Here is a 14,605-nt window from a genome sequence, read left to right on the forward strand (position 1 = left end):
CTCTATGAGTCGGAACCTACCCCACAGCACATAACCAGCTAACCATAGAAAGCTAGAAGTCCAAATTCAAAGTGCTGGCTCTAGCGGAAGGCGTTGTCTGGTCTGGAGAAAGGTCCTTGCCTCCTTCGAGCATCTGTAGGCCCTGTATTCCTTGGAGACCTCCATCCATGCTGGCATCCGTCTTCCCCTGGATCTAGGAACTTTACAGTGCAGGGACCACAAGTCCTTGACTCTTCTGTCTTGGTGGTAGTGGGTTCCTCTGAGCTCAGCTCATTTCTCTCTCCTTTTATAACTCAAAAGAGATTGGCTCACGAGACAATCTAATCCTGTAAATTTCATGTGGCCTCATTTACATCATGAGGATTTATGACAATAGGATAATTACATCAGATCAGAGCTGATCACATTAGATCACTTCATAAGGGTGATTATATCATATTAGATCTCACCAAGGATCACATATTAGATTTCACTGCTAAACCACTGAGAATCTTGGCCAAGCCAAGTTGACATAAAGCCTTAACTCTCACAGAAGGTATAAATCATTCATGTCACACACAGATGGGGTCACTGATCTTTGACATTTTCTGTTCAGCTCTTGGACCTCTTCAATTCTTCCATTTGCTTTAGCATCTCTATGCTGGAGAAAAAGTTTCAGAGTCTCCTTTGACATCCATTTTGACCTTTTCCTTCTTTCTTGTCTTCTTAATGACTTTTTGCTCTCTTCACGTATGATGTTCTTGATGTCATCCCACAACTCTTCTGGTCTTCGGTCTTTAGTGTTTAATGTATCAAATCTGTTCTTCAGATGATCTCTAAATTCAGGTGGGATAAATTCAAGATCATATTTTGGCTCTCATGGACTTGTTTTCATTTTCTTCAGCTTCAGTTTGAATTTGCATATCAGTAATTGCCCCTGGCCTTGTTTTCACTGATGATATGGAGCTTTTCCATCGTCTCCTTCCACAGATGTAGTCAAGTTGATGTCTATGTGTTCCATCTGGTGAGGTCCATGTGTCTAGTCGGCTGTTATTCTGTCTAAAGAAGGTATTTGAAATAAACAAATCCTTGGTTTTGCAACATCATTCATTCTCCAGCATCATTTCTATCACCAAGGCCATATTTTCCAACTACTGGTCCTTCCTCTTTGCCCCCAACCTTTGCATTCCAATCACCTCCAATGATCAATACATCTTGATTTCATGTTTGATTGATTTCAGATTGAAGAAGTTGGTAGAATTCTTCTATTTCATCCTCACTGGCTTTAGTGGTTGGTGCATACATTTGAATAATAGTGGTATTAACTGGGTTTCCCTGTAGGCACCTGGATATTATCCTATCACTTATAGCATTGTACCTCATGACTGATCTGGATATGTTCTTTTTGACGACGAATGCAACACCATTCTTTTTCAATTTGTCATTCCCTGCATAGTAAACCAATACCAGTCCATTTCAGCTCACTAATGCCTAAGATATCGATGATGATGTATTCCATTTAATTTTTGACAATTTTCCCAGATTCATACTTCATACATTCCATGTTCCGAGTTTCAATGGATGTTTATAGCTATTTCTCTCTTCATTTTGAGTTGTGGCCCATCAGCAAATGAAGGTTCTATGGGCTTTTCTCCCACGAGCTTAACTCTATTCACATCATCTTGGTGGATCCGGTAGACGTACAGTGAGGAGCTCCATCAACAACAACACAGAATACCGGGCCAAGAAGGCTCAGGGGATGGTGCTGAAACTCTGAAACAAATATAAAGGTATGTTTGGAGGACTGGAGGGCTTACAGCTGGGGGAATTTGTAGGAGAATACAGAAATCCATTGTTTTCTAGTTCAAGATGCTCAGCTGTTCCCAGAGCCACCATCTCGGGAGAGAACATCTTGATTGTATCAGGATTGATATCGAAATTTATAGTGACTGTTTCAACATAAAACCAAACAGCCGCCACTCATCTGTCTGTCGTGCTGTGGTGGCTTGAGTTGCTGTGATTCTGAGGGCTATGCCATTGGTATTTTAAATAACCAGCAGGGTCACCCATGGTGGACAGGTTTCAGATAAGCTTCCAGACAAAGACAGACTAGGAAGAAAGAGTGACGAACTACTTCCGAATTGCTAGTCACTGAAAACCTTACGAATAGCAGAGAAACACTGTCAGATACAGGGCAGGAAGATGAGCTCTTCAGGTTGGAAGATACTCAAAATGCGACTGGGGAAGAGCTGCCTCCTCAAAGTAGAGTTGACCATGATGACATACATAGACATATACCCCCCACTAATCATACACTCACAGGCCCAGGGGCCCAGTACAGGGTTTGAACTGCTCTCCAAATGAGCAAGAACCATGGCTGGGATACAGGCTGGTCAGATCTGACTTGACATCCATTCCTTACTGACCCATGTGGAGAAACAGAGTCAGGAAGTCTAGTCAGGGCAGGTAAAGGGGTCTGTGTGAGCAAGGCTGAGGGCTGGGGCAGACAAGGGATGCCTATGGGAGAGATTTGGTGGTTGGTGGTTATGTGTCGTGGAGTCCGTTTGGACTCATAGCGGCCCTGCACAGGATTCCCGAAGCTGTAAATCTTTACATGAGCAGAAAGCCTCCTCGTTCTCCCAGCTGGTAGTTTCAAACTGCTGACCCTGAGGTTAGCAGCCCGATTCATAACCACTATGCTACCAAAGCTCTTTGGGAGAGATTTAGGAGGCATAAATAAAATGCATATATTGTATCTGGTTTCAATGACATTCGATCATATTTAATTGGAAGAAAACATTTTTTTGTTTAGTCTTGATTTTTTTTTTTCCCTTTAAAAAGGTCTGTTGTTGTTAAGTGCCATTGGGTCAGTTTCAACTCATAATGTCCCTTGTGGCCAGTAGTCCAGTGCTTATCCTACAGCATCACGTCAGAACTCCAAAAAGGTCTATTTTGCATGCTTACGATTATTATTATTTTTTTAATTAAATAAAGCAGAAGTACAGAGTGACACTGTAGGATAAGCACGGGACTGCTAACCATAAAGTTGGCAATTCAAACCCTGTGCAGCGTTGCTGTGAGTCAGAACCGACTCAATATCACATTAAAAAGGGGGGGGGGGGAGTCATCTTCCTCTCTGCCCCAATCTCCCCCCTTCCCAGTGGTCATTGGCACAATAAATTTGGTCCTTCCTGAACTTCCCTGTTTACATGAACATGTGTGAGTATATGGTTATGTACATACATAGGGGTTTTTTTGATTTTTTTTTCACATAAAGCTCTACATATTCTTCTGTATCTTGCTCTTTTTTTCACTCAATAACACATGGTGAACCTATATAATACTACCATTTAACTATTTCATAAAAACTCTTTGAGCAGTGCTGGGAAACCATCTCAGCTCCCAGAATCTAGTTGGAGGACAGGTAAGAAGCTGTGATTAGGGCTCCGAAGGGCACTGTGTCAGAGAATCATGGGGCACCAATTTCAGACAACAGTGAGGGCTGCCGCTTTCAAAGAAGACCTTTAAGCTGAGAACTAGAACAGAAGAGCCAGCGGGAGCATCCGAGCCCGAGAGAGCAGCCTGTATGTAACTCGTCCTTGCAGAGGGAAGGAGCTGGACCAGCTTAGACACCTCAAGGAGCCTCCTGGGCTAGGAGCTTAGTGAGAAAGAGGAAGAGAAGCAGGAGGTAATAAAGCTGGGGATCCAGAAGAACAAGATACTACAGGACTCTGGAGGTCACAGTAATGAACTTGGAATGGCCTAAGAGCAATGAGAAGCCATGAAAAGGCGTTATGCTTTAGGAAAGGGATTATTCAACTTGCTTTTTTTTTTTTTTTTAAGATCCCTCGGTCTACTGCTTAGAGAATGGTTTGTTGTTGTTGTTGTTGTTAAGTACTGTGAAGTCATCTCTGACTCACAGTGACCCTGCATAGGGTTTCTGAGGCTATAAAATCTTTACAGGAGCAGAAAGCCTCATCTTTCTCCAGTGGAACGGCTGGTAGTTTTGAACTGCTGACCTTGAGGTTAGCAGCCCAACTCATAACCACCACACTACCAGAGTTCCTTTCTGGATATACTGAAACCTCCAAGATTTTGGTTATCAGCCAAGCACATTAATTGTTTGTGCCACCTAAGGACCATTGGAACATAGTAAGTGCTTGATAAATATTTGCTGAATTAATTCATTAATTCAATAAAAGAGAATCTAGGAAGTTCAAGTTTGGAGGACCATCAGGAATTCTAATATTAGCTGTCAAGTCTCCCAATGGGTTCTGTAGTACACCACAGCCATCAGAAAGAACTGTCAAGAGACTGAACACATTGCTTGAGAAGGAAAGATGCCAGATGTCTTCTGGTGACACCTGGGTCTGCAAGGGTGGGCTCAAAGATTGTGACCAGCCGCTGGGTCTCTGAGGCAGGCCAGGCAGACAGGAGACAGCTCAGCACAGACATTACCCACTAATAGGAGGTCCTTATCACCTGGGATGAAGCCGGGCCCAGCCTGGCCCTCTACTTAATTCAGGAGAAAGCTACTCTCTGGGAAACAGGTGCCAATTTGCAGCAATCACAATAAGAAACATCCTCTCTCTGGCTGATGCAAGCCAACAAGGTAATAGGGTATTGTGCAGTGAGGAGAGATCAAAAGAATTTTTTTTTTTTTTTCCAAGTGGATGGTGGGCACTTAATCCATCTTTTGCTCTCTCTCTCCATCCATTACAGCCCGTGGATGTACTATTTACAGACCCTACTTTAGCTGCCTTTTCAGATATCGCACTTCCTCAAAACCACTTCAGAAGGAAAGTGAATTAGAAATGAATTTGAGACAAAAGATTCAGCTTTCACTGACTCCTCATGGCCCAGGACCAGCACCAGCTTCCAGCCTGCAGGGGGCCAGTCAGCGCCCTGATCCTCTTCCACCTGCTGCCCTCCTCCGGGCCTCAGGCTCCCTCAGCCCCCAGGTGTAGATAAGGTCATGAGAGCAGGGAGTGCCTAGGCTGAGACAAAGAAGCAAATCTGGGACGTGATCTATGAGGGAGGAGGGCATTTTGGCTTTCTCTCAGAGCCAGAAACCAGGCTTTCCACAAGGGTCTTTTCCACTTTCTGGGCCACCTCAAGTTTACCTCAGGCCTCAGCCCTTCCAGAAGACCAGACTCCATTGCTAGCTCCAGGCAGCTGCTAAGACACCACATTGATTGAAGCCCAGACCCACTGCATGCTTGTGTTCTACGGACCCTTCAGAACTGCAACTCCTCCTCCCTGATCCACAGGCATCTTCCAGGTATGGGGATTACAGGAAGGGTCAAGGGAAAGCATGGATGGGGGAGTTTTCTGTCCCCAGAGTAGGAGGAAATTACATTACAGGAGAAGGCTCATTCAGAACCCCCCAGTCAAGACTCCTCCATAGATGAAAGCTCTGTGAATTTCCTGACTTGCTTTGAGTCCTAGAACCCCCACAACCCACAACCAAACGCTTCTGCTTTCTTTCAGTTTGAAATCTAAGTGGTACAGCTGGGAAGAATCTTCAATCTCATATTTGATCCTGGTGTTGGGGTCATGAAGAGGGGAAGAGGCTCTCCACCCCAAATCCAGCTCCATTAAATTCACTTTACATATGGGTGTTTGCCCTAGGAGTTTGAAAGAAAATGAAATGTTCATTCCTCTCCCCTCCCTGTGCCCCATTTTAGAGTTAAGGAAACTGAAGGCTTTGAAGAATTTGAAAAAAGCCAAGAACATATAGCTGTCTCCTTTCCTGGCTCTTTGGTTCATGGGTCTGCTGAGGTGAGCCAACTCTAAAATGGCTTCCAGTGACCCCTAACTCCTGGAACTCACTCCCTTGGGTAGCTTCCTCTCTTTGAGTGTGGAACAGAACTAGTGGTTCACTTCTAACAAATAGAATATGGCAAAAGTGAAGGAATGTCACTTCCATGATTAGGTTATAAAAGAGTCTGTGACTCCTCTCTCTTGTTCCAACTCTCTCTCTCAGGAAAGCCAGCTACCATGTTGTGAGATGGCTAATGCCAGTCTCCTGGCTCTGCTGCTTCTGCTACTGTGGTTTCTCTGCCACTGTCTCTCACCATCTCTTGCCGTTTCTGGCATTACAGTTCGATGTTTCCTGGATCCAGGATAAAGGCCTGGGGACTCCCAAGTCCAAAGGACACACTCCACTTCTGGCTCTTCTTTCTCGGTGGGCATGAGCTCCTCACTTTCTGCCTCTGAGATGACCCATTGTAAGTCCAGCAGGATAGCAAAATGGACTCATCTCCATCTTACTATTCTATACATTATATTTTCATGGTCATGAACCTTATTTGTATTATTAGAAAGCACCTCAGTTTTACATAGTCGTAGTGGTTACGAATTGGGCTGCGAACCTTACTGTCAGCGGTTTGAAACTACCAGCTGAGGCTTTCTGCTCCCGTAAAGATTTACAGCCTCGGAAACCCTATACAGTCAACTCCACGGCACATAACAACAACAACACCCAGTCACTGGGGAGCCCTGGTGTGGTGCTGTGGGTTAGTTAATGTACTGAACTGCAAGGTTGGTTTTAACCACAAGGTCGGTGGTTCAAGCTCACCAGCCGCTCCTTGGAAACCCTGTACAGGGTTGCTATGGGTCGGAACCAACTCAATGGCACTTAGTAATGACAACACCATCCAGTCACTGGAGTCTTGGTGTGGCACTGTAGGATAAGCCCTGGGCCACAAGGTCAGTTTGAACGCAAAGTCAGCAGCCACTCCTCAGAAGCCCCATCAAGGGTGACTATAAGTTGGAATTGACTCAACAACACTCAAAAACAGCAACCCAGTCATGTGATGGAGTCATCCAGACAACGGTTAAAAGGAATTCACAACTAGCCTGAGAAAACTCTAGACATGAAGAGATTCCTCAGAAGGAAGAGAAATATACTCACTGTTCTCCCTGCTACAAGCCCTGTGATCAGTATGCACCCTGTCACCTACCTCCGGAGCTCATTTTCTCTAGCCCCAGTCTCCTCAAGGACCAGTTACGTTATTTGACTCAAGTCACCTGGTAGAAACCCTTCCCTGCTCCCCTCAGGAGACCAAGAGGAACTTTCAGAAAACAAACAAACAAACAAACAAAACACTCCTACTCTCTTCTAAGGAATCTTGGTGTGGCACTGTGGGTTAATGCACTGGACTGCAAGTCGCTTTGAACCTCAAGGTTGGCGGTTCAAGCTCACCAGCTGCTCCTTGAAAACCCTATACAGGGTTGCTTATGAGTTGGTATCGACTCAACGGGCACTTAACGACAATAACAACAACTCTCTTCTAGAGTCCTGGTGTGGCACCCTAGGATAAGCACTGGGCCACAAGATCAGTTTGAGCCACAAAGTTGGCAATTCAAACCCACTGCTGCACCTCAGAAACTCTATACAGAGTCACTATGTTGGCACTTAACAAGTCTCTTCTAAGATGCCTCAGTGGCACAGGACTTCTGTAGTGGGACAGAGGAATCTCCAGTCTTCCCCTTTGAGCCCCAAGTGGAGATAGGCCCTCCTTCTTCCGCATCTGACCTGGGACAGTCCCCAACATCCTGCTTCTTTCTCTTGGGCAAAAGGTCTGGGAAAAGCCAGGCGGTCCCAACATGCCAGGGAGTCTAAAACAAGCCCAAATAAGGGTCCATTTCAACAACATTCCTTCAGGCTGAAAGGGAATGCCACACCAGGGCAGCTTTTTCACGGCTGCCCTCCCCTCACCAAGGCCAGCCAGGCCTGATGTCTCCAGATCAGGGATTGCTGTCTGGCAGCTGGTGCCCTCTGTAACTGAGTTGGCAGGGCCATTCTGAGACAATTCAATCCTCTCTGCACCCTAGTTACTTCCTCTCACTGGCCTGGGGCAGGGTCTCTCTCTGGGGATGGTGGGTCTCCACAGATTTGCCAGAACTAGTCAGGAGCCCCTCAGAGATTTCTGCCAGGCTGCTTCCAGGAGTTTCTGGAGGACTCTCGCTGCCTTTTAGACTTTGGCTGGTCCAGCCATCCTTCTCTTTCTCTCCCAAGTTATTCAAGCTTGTTACTACTGATAATTAGGAGCAGACCACTCTTCGTTGTGTGAGTGGGGTTCTGTTCTATGCATTGTAAGGTTATTTACCACCATCTTGGCCTCTTGCTATCAGATACCAGTAGATAGCAACACACTCTGTGGGGTATGACAAGTAAAAACGTCTCCAGACATGCCAAATATCACCGCAGTTGAGAAACGTGGTCCTAAATGGATTTGAAGACCCAGGTCTTTCACCCATGCAGTCCCCCAGCAGCCTTCAGCTCAGACAGGATTTCAGCAGCTTTCTTGATTGAGTTGTACTTCCCTCTAACTGAAACGTCACGATCGTGGGTGATCGATTTGCATACCGTATCGATCTCAAGGGCTGTGTAGTATTTGAATTCATGGCACTTTGCATAATTTTCTGATTAAGTTACTCATTTAACCTATTGACCTTTTCTCTTAATTAAAGTATCTGGGTACTGCAAATGTTGAGTAGTAATCAAGTTGTGCATTTCCCTGAGTGGAAGTCACGTCCTGTGCCTCTTCCTAGCTTCTTCACAACTCATACATTCCCTGAAGGGTGGGGTGTGAAGTCATTTTTCTAAGAGCATCAAAAGGAGCACACCAGGCCTCCCAGTCCCCAGAGCTCTGGAATGGGCCAAGTCAGGGAACAGAACCACAGCTGAGTGAACAAATCAAGATGAGGTGTGGGTCACAGGATTGGGCACTGTGCCACTTTGTTATTGTGTATAACAACCCCTAGAAAACACAGTGGCCTAAAACCTCACCCTTTACTATTCATTTCTTACAAGAGTAGGGCACATCTGCTGCCCTGAGACATGTGTGTTCACATATGATTCTGCAGTCAGAGAGTGGTCAGCTGGGGACCGGCCAGTGTATGACCTTAGCTGGGATGACAGGGCTCTTTTGTCTCTCATCTCACTCCAGCAGGATCACATGGGCATGTTCTTAGGATTGTGATGAAGGAGAAAAAGTGGCAAGAGGGTAAGCTCCGAGGCACAAGTGTTTGTGAAGCTTCTACTTACACCGTACTTTGCTAACATCCCATTGGCCGAAGCAAGCCACTTGGCTGAGTCCAGAATGCAAGGTCCAGAAAACACCACCCACAATGAAGGATAAAGAACTAAACCAGATGGGCCTTTCTCTGTCCACTTCAGGGGAGGAGGGATCCAATGAAATGTTAAGGGTCTTGAGAAAAGTACATTGCTTACAAAAGGGCCCCTCTAAGACCTTCTTCTGCCCCACCCACCCTAAGCACTCACCCCAAACTCTAACGTTAGACCTTAGAAGATTAGCACCCTAGGAGTGAGTGTTTAGGACAAACCTCTTGGTTTGTGTCTGCTTCTTGGAGGACCTCAACTATCATACCCTTTCAGGGACTCTTAAAGATCTGCTTCTCGGCTAGTCACACTGGAGAAGGGGAGACTGAGTGAGTTCATCTCAAGCCCTTTGGGCCCTGACCACCATCTCTTCCTCCCACATGGGCATGTTCTCTCCACTGGGGAGCAAGGTTGCTGCAGCCCAGGGCTCTATGCAAGATAAGGCATTGGGCCCCTCTGTTCTCAGATCTCTAAGCATAGCTGAAAGAGCAAGATTTGCTTCAGAGAGGGCATATGATCACCTTTCCAGAGATCCTCACCAGCATTTAAATATCTCCTCTCATTTGTCTTAAAGATGACCAGTGACTAAATAATTAAGAACTTTCTTTCTTTTCTCTTTCTCTTTTTTTGTTGTATATTTGAGGTATTGTTGGCATACAATAAAATACAAATATTTCATATGCAAAACTGGATGACTCTGACATATGTGGTGCAAGTGGTTTACAATCAACTGCTAGCCTTTAGGATGGAAATTTGAACCACCTAAGGAGTCCTGGTGTGGCACTGTGGGTTAATGCGCCAGACTGCAAAACCATTTGAACTGCAAGATCGGTAGTTCAAGCTCACCAGCTGCTCCTTGGAAATCCTATACAGGTTCACTATGGGTAGGAACCGACTTGACGGCACTTTACAACAACAACAAGTGACTCCAAGGAAGAAATTCAGATGATCTGGGTCTATAAAGATTATAGTCAAGAAAACACTACAGATCAGAATTGGAATGAACATGGTGGTCACAGGCTCTATATACTTGTGTAACCATCACCATAGACAAGATAATGATCATGTCCATTAAGCCAAGCTTTTTTAATGCCCCAGGTAACCCCCACCACCACTCATCTATCAGGTAGTCATACTGAGGTAGCTGGAGTGTTGATGAGATAGATGCTGGAAACGATTACGCAGTATTTTAAATACCAGCAGGGTCTCTCATTGTGGACAGGTTTCAGCTGAGCTTCCAGATGAGCACAGAGTAGGAAGAAGGAGAGGCAGACAACTTCTGAATGTTTAGTCACTGAAACCCTTATGAACAGCAGTGGAACCTTGTCAGATACAGTTCCTGAAGATGAGTCCCACAGGTTGAAAGGCATTCAAAGTATGACTGGGAAAGAGCTGCCTCCTTAAAGTTGACCATAACAACACAAATGGAGTAAAGCTTTTGGAACCTTCATTTGTTAATAGGGAACAACTCAAAATGAGGAGAAACAGCTGTTTGTTGTTGTTGAGGGCCGTTGAGTCAGTTGTAACTCATAGCGACCCTTTATGGGGTTTCTGAGAAGAATCTGGTGAATTGTAACTGCCTATCTTGTGGTTCACAGGGTCACTATGGATCAGAACTGACTCGACAGCACTTAACAACAAGAACAACAACAAATTTTGTGGTTCACAGTACAGTGCAGATCATACAGCAACACTCCAGAAGTCTAGAAACAGCTGTAAACATCCAATTACAATTGGAACATGGACTATATGAAGTATGAATCTATGAAAATTGGAAATTGTCAAAAATGAAATGGAATACATAAAGATTCAAATCCTAGGCATTAGTGAACTAAAGTGGGCTGGTATTGTTCAGTTTGAATCTGGCATTCATATGGTTTACTATGCCAGAAAAGACAAATTCAAGAGAAGTGGCGTCCCTTTTATTGTCAAAAAGAACATTTCAAGATCTGTCTTGAAGGACAATGTTGTCTGTGATAGGATAATATCCATACATTTACAAAGAAGGCCAGTTAATACCACAATTATTCAAATGTATGCACTAACCATTAAAGCCAGTGATTATGAACTTGAATAATGCTACCAACTTATTCAGTCTGAAATTGATCAAATGTGTAATCAAGATGTATTGCTAAATAGGGGTGACGAATGCAAAGGTTGTTAACAAAGAGGAAGCATCAGTAGTTGGAAAATAATGGCCTTGGTGAGAGAAATGATGTTGGAGATCGAGTGATAGAATTTTGTAAGATCAATAGTTTGTTCATTGAAAATACCTTTTTAAAACAATATAAAAGATGACTATACACATGGACCTCACCAGATGGAATACACAAGAATCAAGTTGACTATATCTGTAGGAAGAGATGGTAGAAAAGCTTAACATAAGCAGCCAAAAGAAGGCCAGGGGCAGACTGCAGAACAAATGACTAATTGCTCATATGCAAGTTTAGGCTGAAGCTGAAGAAAATTAAAACAAGTGCACAAGAGCTAAAATATGACCTTGAACATATTCTACCTGAATTTAGAGACCATCTCAAGAAGAGATTTGATGCATTAGACACTAATAATCGAACACCAGAAGAGCTATGGGATGACATCTAGTACATTATACAGGAAGAAAGAAAAAAGTCATTTAAAAGACAGGAAAAAAAGAAAAGACCAAAATGGATGTAAGAAGGGATTCTGAAACTGGCTCTTCAGAGTAGAGATGATAAGGAGAATGGAAGAAATGAGAATGTGAAAATGCTGAACAGAACATATCAAAAGGCAGCTTGAAAAGGCAGAGTATTATAATGAAATGTGCAAGGACCTGGAGTTATAAAATCAAAGAGAAGAACACACTCAATATTTCTCAAGCTGAATAAATGGAAGAAAAATTCAAGCCTCAACTTGAAATATTGAAGGATTCTATGGACAAAATTTTGAATGATGCAGAAGGCATCAAAAGAAGATGGAAGGAATACATAGAGACACTGTACCAAAAAGAAATGGTCAAATGTTCAGCCATTTCAAGACATAGCGTATGATCAAAAACCGATGGTATGGAAAGAAACCCAAGCTTTAATGAAGGCATTGGCAAAAAACAAGGCTCCAGGAATGGACAGAATACAGATTGAACTCTTTCAACAAATTGATGCAGCACTGGAGGTGGTAACTTATCTATTCCAAGAATTTTGGAAGACAGCTACCTTGTCAAGCAATTAATTGGAAGAGATCCATATTTGGACCCACTCCAAAGAGAGGTGACACATCAGGATGCGAAAATCATTGAGCAAGATCATCATTAATATAACATGCAAGTAAAACTTTGTTGAAGATATTTCAAAATCAGCTGCAAGGACACATCAGTAGGGAACTTCAAGAAAAGCTAGTTGGATTCTGAAGAGGATGTGGAACAAGGAACATCATTGCTGACATCAGATGGATATTGACTGAAAGCAAAGAATGCCTGAAAGATGTTTCCATGTATTTTATTGACTATGCAAAGCCTTTTAACTGTGTGGAGCATGACAAGTTATGGATGACACTGCGAAGAATGGATATTCCAGAACACTTAATTGTGCTTATGAGGAACCTGTACACAGACTAAGAGGCCATTGTTCAAACAGGACAAGGGAATATACTGAATGGTTTAAAATTAGGAGAGGTGTGTGCCAGGGTTGTATTCTTTCACCATACTAATTCAATCTGTACGCTGAGCAAATAAGCTGAAAAACTGAATTATATGAAGAAAAACGTGGCACTTGGACTAGAGGAAGATTGTTGTTGTTGCTATATGCCGTGGAGTCGGTTCCGACTCATAGCAACCCTGTACAGGGTTTCCGAGGCTGTAAATCTTTTCGGGAGCAGAAAGCCTCATCTTTCTCCTACAGAACAGCTGGTAGTTTTGAACTGCTGACCTGAAGGTTCACAGCCCGATTCGTCACCACTATGCTACCAGAGCTCCTTAGAGGAACATTAACAGCCTGCAATACACAGATGATACAACCTTGCTTGCTGGAAGCAAAGAGGACTTAAAATACTTAAAATACCACAGCAATCAGTATGGATTGTACCTCTATGTAAGGAAAACAAAAATCCTCACAAATGGATCAATATGTAACTTTGCAATAAATGGAGAAAAGATTGAGTTGTGAAAGACATCATTTTGCTTGGATCTACAATCAACACTCAGTCATGAAATCAAATGATGCACAAGGCAAATCTGATGCACAAGACCACTTTAAAGTGTTCAAAAGCAAAGATAACAGTTTGATGACTAAGGTGCACCTGAGCCAGGCTATGCTATTTCCAATAACCTCATATGCATGTGGAAGTTAGACAATGAATAAGGAAGACCACAGAAGAATTGATGTATTTGGTTTATGGTGTTGAAGAAGAATATCAAAAGTACCATGAACTAGGTGCCAGATGAATAGACAACCTGTGTTGGAAGAAGTATAGCCAGAATGCTCCGTAGAAGCTGGGATGGTGAGGCTTCATCTCTCATGCAGCAGCCATGTTATCAGGAGGGATCAGTCTCTGTGGAAGGACATCATGCTTGGTATATTAGAAGGTCAACAACAAAGGGAAAACCTCAACAAGATGGATTGGCACAGTGGCAGCAGCTATGAGCTCAAGCATTACACAGGACCTGGCAGTGTTTCTTTCTGTTGTCCATAGGTCGCTGTGAGTTGGAGCCACCTGGATGACACCTAACAACACAATAACCCCTCCTTCCAATACCTGCCCCAGCCCATCACTGACCAACTTTCTATTACTAGAGATTAGATTGCTCTTTTCTAGAATTTAATGTAGTGCAATCATAGTGTATTTGCTGCCTTTTTTCCTGCAGCATAATTATTTTGAGATCCATCTATGTTGCATATATAAATATTAGTTTTGTTGTTGAGTCATATCCCACTATGTGAACATAGCATAGTTTGTCCATTCAGTTTTTGATAGACACTAGGTTGTTTCCAGTTTTAGATTATTACTAATAAAACTGCTACATTCCTGGACACATCTTTGTGTCCCATATATGCTTTCATTCTCTTGGGTAAATACTTTGAAATACACTGTCTGGGTCATATGGTAGATATATAGTTAACCATTTAAGAAACTGCTAAGCTGCTTTTCAAAGTGGTATACAATTTCACATTCCCACAAAGATTGTCTGAGGGTTCCTATTGCTCCACACCCTCCCCAATACTTGCTATGACCAGCCTTTTTAATTTAGACATTCTAATAAGAATCTGAAGGAGCTTAGGTGGTACAATGGCTAAGTGCTCAGGTGCTAACCTAAAGTTTGACAGTTCAAATCCATCAGCAGCTCCATAGGAAAAGACATCAGGTGATCTGCACCTGTAAAGATGATAGCCTAAAATAAATATATATATATATACTCTAGGAAAGCCCTCTGGTGGGGGTGGTGTGCCACCAAGTCAGTTCCAACTCATAGTGACCGTGCATAGGGTTTCCGGAACTGTAAATCTTTATGGGAGCAGATAGCCTCGT

This window comes from Chrysochloris asiatica, unplaced genomic scaffold, assembly GCF_000296735.1.
Source record: "Chrysochloris asiatica unplaced genomic scaffold, ChrAsi1.0 scaffold00083, whole genome shotgun sequence".
In the NCBI taxonomy this organism is placed as follows: Eukaryota; Metazoa; Chordata; class Mammalia; order Afrosoricida; family Chrysochloridae; genus Chrysochloris; species Chrysochloris asiatica.